This window comes from Crassostrea angulata, chromosome 3 (genome assembly GCF_025612915.1).
Source record: "Crassostrea angulata isolate pt1a10 chromosome 3, ASM2561291v2, whole genome shotgun sequence".
Taxonomy (NCBI): Eukaryota; Metazoa; Mollusca; class Bivalvia; order Ostreida; family Ostreidae; genus Magallana; species Magallana angulata.
This window is the reverse complement of record NC_069113.1, coordinates 33,600,441-33,610,521: the sequence shown is the minus strand read 5'-3', so window position 1 is coordinate 33,610,521 and position 10,081 is coordinate 33,600,441. Positions and strand designations below refer to the sequence as shown.

The window sequence follows — 10,081 nt, the reverse complement described above, 5'->3', positions numbered from 1 at the left end:
CGCTCCGTCATACATTGTACATACATGTACAAGCTGCAGAATTATGTAATTATAATATAGCCTATATTTTTTCACTCAATTTTCACTCAAAAAAAACCCTGATAGATTAAAGGCAAATCAATTCACAACAAACAAACAAAAATGGTTACCTAGTCAGTGCAGGCACGTACATGAAGCATCGGGGAGGAGGGGGTGAAGCCCCGCCCCAATTTTTCTCACAGGAAATTTTTTTCTGTTTATAAAAAGAATTGTCAATGAAAGATCGTGGAGTTGCCCCCCTCCCCCCCCCCCCCCCCACACACACTTTTTTGGTAGTATGTAAAAAATCAAAAAGAAAATAAGGGAATGAAGAGTAAAATTAAAGTTATAGGTACCCCTATCCCTCTCACGGATTATGATTTCAATGATTTGGGAAAGCCTCCCCCTCCTCCCACCCACGGATTAGGATTGTCTTTTTGGAAGTCGCCCCTTTTTTCATGCTTTTCAAGATTTTTTGGATGAGTCTGCCCCCCCCCCCCCCCCACACACACACACTCCACACCCCCCCCCCCCACACACACACACACACTCCACATACACACACTTTCAAAAACGATGCTTCGTGCCTGAGTTAAACATAATCAAATTTCGTTTTGAAAAATTATAAATAAGAGAATTCTAAATAGTCGACCTTGTGACCTTTGTATATAATTCGGGAAGTACCTATATTATGTCTATCTCTGATAGATTGACTTGATTCGAGCTATGGAATCCTTGAAGAACTCCTCTAATTGTTTTTATAGGAACTGTTACCTGTTAATCAATTAGCGGTATGTTTATTGAAAAAATATATATTTTCAAACTCTTATTTTTGTAATTCTTCTACGTTTCATTTCAGGAAGTATACAAACATATGACTCTCTCGTAAACTTCCTGGTCTGTCACTGAAGGAACGGTAATAATATTTTCGTCGTAATTATTAATAAATATACTCAGTTTTGATATAATCATAGGTTAATAACCGTTAATTAGGGTAATATTTTTAGGGGTTTGTCCTAGATTCATATCTTTATTTACTTATTCTTTTTTTTAATGATATTCAGTATCAGCCTAAATGTTACAAATAACATTACATGTGACCTATATATAGTTATCCACGATATAAAGTTGTAAAATCAACAATCATAAAGACTAGACCATCTATATTTTTCGAGATTTTTTGGAGAACTCAAATAAAGATAGTTTTAAGATTTCTTTTTTTTTCTAGTAATAATTTATTTTTGAAATTTGATTATCTAATTTCTTTTTTCATTTCATTTATTGTCAATATTTTGAGTTTAAATGTCTTTACAAAGCACTTATTGATGCGGTATTAAAAGAATAAAAATGAATGGGTATCGATAAGCGTTTAAGTGCAATAATTATGCAATATCTTTTGACATTTGTTTCTGGAAAACAAGGTCTCAATCATAATAAGTCGTTTAAAAGTTTTTAAAAAATGGTTACCAAAAGATTGAAACCATAATATACGTGCTGGTGTTTTGAAAAGAAGTTACACACTTTCCGCTTCGCGTCGGTTGACAATTGTTTCCCCGGGATGTCAATTTCAACTGTTACCCTCCCAAACAGGCACTATTTATATACTAGTATACAACAAAATTAATGTTCAATTCCAAGAACATATCAGAACTTGAAACTGATGAAGCATTTACTTTCCTTAGTTTCAAATACATGCATGACGAAAAACTATCACAATCAAAAAATTTTGATACCCACTGTAAAAAAAATAAGCTAACTAAAGCATAATTTTTTTTGGATGGATCTCCTTGATGGATGTGTAAAACAAAAACTTTCTTAAAGAGACAATACAGCTGAAAACACATTAAAATTTTGTGAATAACTTCAGATTTACCCATTGTTTCATTAGAAAATAAGAAATAACGTTGATTGTAACAGTTGAAATAAATAAAAATCCCTTTCACGTACCTAATTAATGTAATTATGAGCTTCCGGAAATTTAATAGTCGTACAAACCGGAAAAATCTTATATCGTTTATTTGTACCACGTGGATTTTGATTGACAGTAATTGACACGTGCTGAAAACTACAAGATCTTCGCCCGACTACGATCAATTCATCATGGTATACGAGGTAAAAAGGACTCTCTAAACGGAACACATCATCACTTCCTCGATAATCTATTAATGGTTTATTAATTTCAGTACATTTTAAAATGAACAGACATAAATGTGTCAAATAACCCCTCAAGGGGCCTCACTTACAAAAATGAATTTCGGTTGTAGTCAACTATGATAAGCACGCAAAATACATGCTTACAAAATAATAATTGTGGTTATTTTAAAAAACTTTGAACAATTATTACCTGGGAGAAGCAGAAAAGGCATATTTTTATCAACAAACATGTACAGGAGAATCTTCGCGAGCCCTGCATGTGTTTTGTTTACACTAAATACACATGCGTAATAGTATAGAAGGCTGACCCCGTAACACGTTGCGATGTAAATATGTGATAGGTTATACGTAATTATTACTTTTAATGAAATAATTAGATTTATTTCATGGAGAACTTTGTAATTTTCTGAAAGTTTAAACATTCATGAGTAGTACAAAAATACCGAACCCGATCGGAAATTTTTTTCAGGTCGGTTTTTTGAAAAGATGCGCCGTACTGTCTCTTTAAGTGTTGATTCATAAAGATGAATGAGATTAGAATAAATCAGAGAAGATTTAAGATCTCCTTTGTTTTATTTCACCATTTTGGTAACATGTACTAATCTCAAGATTATAACGAATGATAAAAATGTAAGAAGCACATTTTTCATGTTTTTAACCGGATTTTCCAAAGGAAAAATCCAATTAGGCTATCAAAATGGTAAAAATGACAGGCGTGTGGCTGGCAAACTCCTAATGCTATTATACGGAAAACTCCTCATACAGTTTTTAAGATAGGAAGTAGCTTCTTTGCAGATTAATTGTACATAAATTATATCAGAGATGTGTATGCTATTTGTATTTTGATTTTGTTAACTTATGAAAAAATACCAGCTGTTGAACTTAGTCACTTTTTAGTATACATGTAATATTGCAATAAAGTAACCCTATTGTAAGGGTAATTCCTCCTATAGTTTTCAAGATAAGAAATTATTGTTTTCCAGATCAACTGTACATAAATTAGAGAGATGTGCATATAACTTGGATTTCGATTTTTGATAATTTATAAAAAAAAAAAAATATATACCATCTGTTGAACTTATTTATTTTTGGCAAAATTAATTTTACCTCTATTTTGGCAAAATATTGCATCATTTCTCTGGATATGTAGTGTTTATTATCAATTCAGGGTTGACAAATGGATAATAGATACTGTTCACACAAAAAAACCCACTTTGCTGTCACGTTGACAGTTTTTCTCGTGTTAAAAGAATCTGTAAAAAAATTCTGTAAAAATGAATTGTTTTTATTAGATTTATGGCAGACGTTAAAACGTTTGAAGAGCTCAGAAAAAGCATTCCCAACTGTAGGTTGAGAGTGCGCAAGTTCAATAATGAAATCAAAGACGCACAACTAGATGGCGTTTATAAAGATGTGCCTTGCAAAGACTGTAGAAAACCGATACTTGACGAAGCAAGTGAGCTGCAAAAAGAATGCGATCGGTTGAAGGATCACTATAGAAAAGATGAAATGTCTCCATCCCAGATCGCAAAGGTTTGCTGCGTTACCTGTTCAAAAGGTAAATTCGATAGAATTCGGAATTGTTTATACTGTATCACACTTTTTGCATATATTATATACGCTCTAAAAAAACAAAATTTTATGAAATACATAATCATTTGGAGAAAAAAAACCAAAGTGTAGTTTTTGAATTTTTTTAATAGTATTAAAATGATGAAAATATTATTGTAAACATACATATTGCATTTCAATATGATATCGCAAAACAAAACAGAAAATCCATGTAATGTACACACACACTAAAATCGTTGAAACTTCAAAAAAGTTATGTCTTTATCATTTGCAAGAATAACATGATTGCCTTTCACAGATGACAAAAAGGATACTCCCCAAGACAATCAAGACAACAACTGTATCAAAGAGGCCATGTCAAAAACGCGAAAAATTATACGTGATTACAACGACAACCTGGACGACCTAACTTACAAGAATGGAGACGGAAGACCGTGTGAGAGGTATGGGGATAGTCTCCTCAAAGAATGCCAGGGACTGATTGAAGAATTAAAGAGGGCAAAAGACCAGTTACAGGAAAGCCGCATGAAGGACATATACCCCTGCGATTGTAAGGATATCTCGTGAAGTAGCATGATCAATAACAATAAAATATTTCATTCAAGTACTATCACATGCATTCAACATGCACTTCAAGTCTTCAACCTATGATTATGAAGATAATATGTTCATGTCTTTTAAGAACTGTTAGGGTAATTATAAGAACGAATTTTCATTGTTTTGCTCACCCGTTGCATTTGAATATTTGCAAACATATAATAAGTATACCAACTCTTTTTTTCCTTGTAATAAACAGATGCTATTGCATGTGGAAATGAGGGATGGGGCTAAAGGAAGTGAGTAGATGAAGAGAAAGGTTATCAATGTACACGTAGTTTTATACCCAAGTATTCAATATAAAAATATCTTTAGTTAGCCAGAATAATGTTTGCAAAGTAGTAATGAATTGATTAGATGTGCAGTGTATTCTTTAATAACATTTTTATAAGTTACATGAATAACATGTAATTGTACTTGTCGTGTATATTAAAAATCATTCAAGTTATGTAATTATAATATGTCACGAATATTGTGAATTTTTTAAATATTTACTTATTATTAAAAAATATTTTCAATGCAGAAAAAAACACATTTAATAACTACATGTACTTCTGTTTATACCAGAGTGCAATAAAAGTAAGTGATATATCAGTATTCTCCATTTCTCAAATTACTTTATTTTAGACATTCGACTTTAAAAATTTATAATGTTCTGCATAATGACTTGTTTTACTTTTTTTAACAACTTTTTAAAAAAATATTTTTCATAGCTGGATAAATTCTACAATTCAATATTCAATGTTACCTTTTGGAATCAAGACTAACAACCAATTCTTATTGTTTCTAACATTTTTATTTCTTTGTAATTAACAGCGAACAAAACTCGCTTCCTAAGCTTACTTGCTGCTTAGGTAAATTTGACACAAAAGCAGTTTTATGTGGTACAATGTTGTACTGAACGATATCGTTTGTATTGACCAAACCTTAGACTAGGTCCTTACAAATAATTCGACCTACCAGTAATTAACTAAACCAATAAAAATATCATTTTTACTTTAATCCCTACTTTGATCAATTAAGCCAATTTTGAATCTTCAGCTCAAATACTTCTGTTCGTTTAAAATGAAATGTATGTATGGTTTTAAAAAAAATATTTAACAATTTCTTTCAGGATCAGAAAAAAAGCTGCGTAAACAAGATAGTGGCTATCGTAGCGTTAATTCAGAAATACGTAGGTATTACCACTTCTGAAGAGAGAGAGAGAGAGAGAGAGAGAGAGAGAGAGACACGGACGGACGGACGGACGGACGGACGGACGGAGATGGGATTTTTTTTTTTAACAAAACCAGTATATCGATAAAATGAATTATTTATGGACGTTAATGTCAAATATGATAGATTAAAAATTATAAAATTAGAATAGATGTATGGATGTATAGAAAGAAAAATTACAAAATACATGTACTTTAACAATGTACCAATCTATTTCAATGTACATGTTCAGAAGATATTATCTAAAACTTTGAAACAATGGAATTACAAAATATCAAAAGTTTCAGCATTCGTCTATATTACAGAAGCTTAAAATATAATTTGTAAAAAAAAAAATAAATCAAATCTTTCTTTCTAAACAGTGGAAAAGGAACCAACAGAATCCATGGATGACAATCAAACTGCATCCGCAGGTAAATTTAGTCTTTGTTCATGCACAGACACGTACATGTTGTTCAGGTTTCACAGCCATAATGCTTTATGATATAAGATCTCGATATTACTTTTAAAAATATATTTACTTTCTTGCAATTGAAAGCAGGAGTATAATGACAAATTAAATTGGCTTTTCGTTGTTATACAGTGTATGGTCTCAAAGCCAGGCCAAAAGAAACTTGTTACTGTCTGCAAGTGCTATTATTGTAAAAAATTATTAATTCATAACGTTTATTTGATATGCACAAAACCAAAATGTTGAAATACTAACATTTTTGGTATTTATTATACATGTATACTCGTGCATTCATTGTGTACTGTTTTATTTTTTGTGCATACATCCATGTTTAAGTAAGTTTTTATCCTTTTGAATATGTCAGTATACGTCGGTGCTAAGTTTACTTGGTTGGGATAGATATACATGTATGATACTAGTATTTAAATTACATTTTAAAATGCATTAATTGGACAGAATTTGTCTTGCGTGATCTTCTAATCAGAACAATTGCCATTTTCACATTATCTTTACTCATTTAATAAATCAAAGTACACATTCATATACTTTAAGGTTCGTAATATGATGAATACATTATGACTAATACTTCTTCCAAATGTTCAGTGCTATTTAACTGTTTAAACATGCATACATAGAGATATGACCAAACTATCATAATAAGAAGACGGTAACTAATTTTTAGATACAACTCACCTCAAGGATCTGAAAACAGATACTCACATTGAGGCGCCTAGTAGCTCTTGTGACAAAGGAGACCCAAAAGGTAAAGGGTCATGCCTAACGTTGGACGTCAGCATGGATGAAAGCAACACCACCGACGCATAGAACATTGTGAAGATGGTTTTTACATCCATATCCTGCAGGATTATTTAATTTTTGTTTGCACATTTTTAATTATTGTCTGTTTATTTTGATTTGGTCAAAATTGTTAATGATAAATACAGTATTATTTTTTATTATTATTATTATTATTATTATTATGTTTTTGCACCTTGTTGTTATCTGAATTTTATTTTATTCCTTGTTCGTAATTGTTTTTATTTGTTTATTTTTGCATTCTTTTTACACACGTTGTATCCGTGCCCCGGTCCCTGTTTGTAGGTGTGTCACATTTTCCAATTTAATAGTTTGACAATTTGCAATAACTTTATAGATTTTCAAATTTTTTTTTTATTTAGTTCAAAATGACATTTTTAATCTTCCCTACTTATTCTTTATGTACATGCATGCAAAATTAGATTCAAATTGGATCGATATGACGGTAAGGTAGTATGGCTCTTGCTAATATATATTTAATCTCTCTATCAACCCCCCCCCCCCAAAAAAAAAACAAGAAAAATCTGAGGCGGGTATCGCAGTGTTTACTTAAATTGCTGGTACACGCATTACAGATGTTTGATCGACCACTAAATTTATCACGGAGAATATAGCGCGAAATCACTGTGTCATCCGTTCAAATATAGAATCATTTGTTTACGTATCTCAACTCAATACGAAGGAATGGAAACATGTAAAAAAAAAATCTCTTGGGTCTCAACAAAGTTTGTGTGGCACTCAAAACGTGTTTTCAAACCTCAAGGTACCGCAAATTACTAGTTAAATGTTAGCCATTTTTGGCATGGCACTACGTGAGAAAACATTAGAGAGCATTATGGGACGTAGACAAAAAAAATTCTTGATGAATCTGTAGGTTTAGTTCGTTCTTTTTCCCGCGCGCAATGGTTCTTAGAGCTCGCTTCGCTCGCTATTAACTTATTTTTGCTTTGTTAGTTTATGTTTAGGATTGCCTTTGATTCATTAATTAGTCATATTTTTGTTTTGTATATGTCTTACTTACTACATTTGTTGTAGAGTGTATAGAAACAAATTGTTTGTAATGGTGATGGTCATTTTCATGCTCACAAAAACCTATCAAATTGTACATGGTAAGTAGCATAGTATTTTCATCAAGTTCGTCGTTTAATTGTGCTTTTATTTTTTGCCAAATCTTGGGATCTGAAGGTCAGTCATAAAAGTCAATGCAAAACTTTAAAAGTAAATTTTGAATAATGTATTAAATGAAGTCTCATCTATTAATTTTGATATTATTTTTTCACTTGTTAAATCTTCAAATTGCTGTTTCCATTTGTTTCAAATCATCGCTTATTATATGTAACATCGCAAAAATTAAATAATTGATTAACGTATATATTAATGATATGCACAATGAAGCCAAATCTCCATTGTACAGATTTGCAGATCTACATTATTTTATCTTTTGTTTGATGGTGCATAATTTGCTTCGGATAAATATTTAAAGTTATAATGAATTTTTATTTTAAAAATTCGATTTACATTTGATGTAAAATTGTATACATCACTTATTTTGTGAATATATAAAATAATAATGTTAACATTTGTTCGGACATATACATCACTGTATTATGTACGACCAAATGTTATATAATTTATAATTTATTTCGGTTGAACTCGGTGAATAAGACTAAAATTATTTTTTTTTGTGGAAACGCCAATAAGAGAAAGGGGCTGGGCTTAAGGTTTTGTAGTTACAGTAAGTCGTGTTTGATATGTATTCATTATCAAACGTGCATATGTATTCGTTATCAAACTTTGCACGGGAAAGTTTAAAGTGTGTGGTTGTGCTATTTGATAAGGTTCTTATTGAGTATACCGGTATTATGGTAATGTGCTCTTGAGCATATATGACAAGCTGCTTGTCAAATGAACACTTCAGAAGTTTTCTGATATGGCTGATGTTGAATATTGCAGATTTTGTGGGAGTGACTTTCTGTAATGCAAGAACGCAAATGCAAAAATAAATATTGTATTTTGTTTTTGGTGTTTATTGCTCTTGTTAAGTGCAAGTACAAAAGAAATGTCCATTACATGTTATGTACTTTGTGATATAGATGGCATACATAGGCGATGTCTGCTTTTCATGATCAATACAACAATGTCTTACAATATGTTTTGTCATAAAATTTGCTCAACTGGATATTTTTTTTTCTGAAATATAGAGAAATAACAAATCTTATTTGATGATGAACGTGTGCCTTTTTGTCCTACTTGATATGTAGCTGATGTACGCTGGCGTACAAGTTTTAACCAAGGTCTTTGAAATTTATTTTCACACATATATTTTATTATTGTTGGTTATTTATTTATTCATTTGAATAATGACATGACATCTATAATTATAAATTATGGCATTTTGCAAATGAATTACAACTTGCCTGCACCAGCGTAACTGTTTATGCCTTTGGCATTTCAACACGTGTGAGATGATGTCTGTTAGCTACAATTTAATTTTGATTGTTAAGTAATTATTGTGAAATTAATAAAAAATCTACTTTCATTTTCGATAAACATTCTCGAAATAGCAAAATTGAGAGTAAGGTGGTGGACACGCTTTGGCGGATCCAAGTCAGGGGTCGTTTACATAAAAATATTTACTTGCAATGAAATGAATATTGAATGATTACGTGAAAAACGAATATATTTACTGGTAACTTATTTAAAGTATACATAGAAGTTAAGATTTGACAAATGTTGAACAATAAAATGAGCCAATTCGTTTTATTAATGCGCGATATTTGCTTTTAATGAATAGAAAACGTACGGCGCACGAGCACTCATTTCGACTTCTTCTCTAGAACCACTGGGCAGATTTCAACCATACTTGACACAAAACATCCTTAGGTAAAGGGGGTTCAAGTTTATTATGATAAAAGGCCAAGCCCTCTTTCATAGGGAAAAAATTAAAAAATCATTGAACATCTGTTGGTACATGTATTTTTCAAAAATCGTCTTCTTAAAAACCATTTGGCCAGAACAACTAAAAAGTATCCTCAGGTAGAGTAAATTCAAGTGTGTTCAAATCATAATCCCCGGGGGTAGGATGGGGTCGCAATGGCGGGTCGAATTTTGCATAGAATATATAGAGCAAATCTTTAAAAATCTTCTTCCTTGGAAATGATCAGCAAGAAAAGCTGTAACTTGAGTGGAAGCATCCTCAGGTAGTGTAGATTAAAGTTTGTTCAAATCATAAATAATTTATTTAACAAATAAAATATA

At 31.3% G+C, this 10,081-nt stretch overlaps 1 pseudogene; it reads left to right on the top strand.

The window, feature by feature from the left end:
- Positions 1-902: 902 nt before the first annotated feature.
- LOC128177927 (uncharacterized) lies at positions 903-9,386 on the top strand (annotated as a pseudogene).
- The last annotated feature ends 695 nt before the right edge of the window (positions 9,387-10,081 follow it).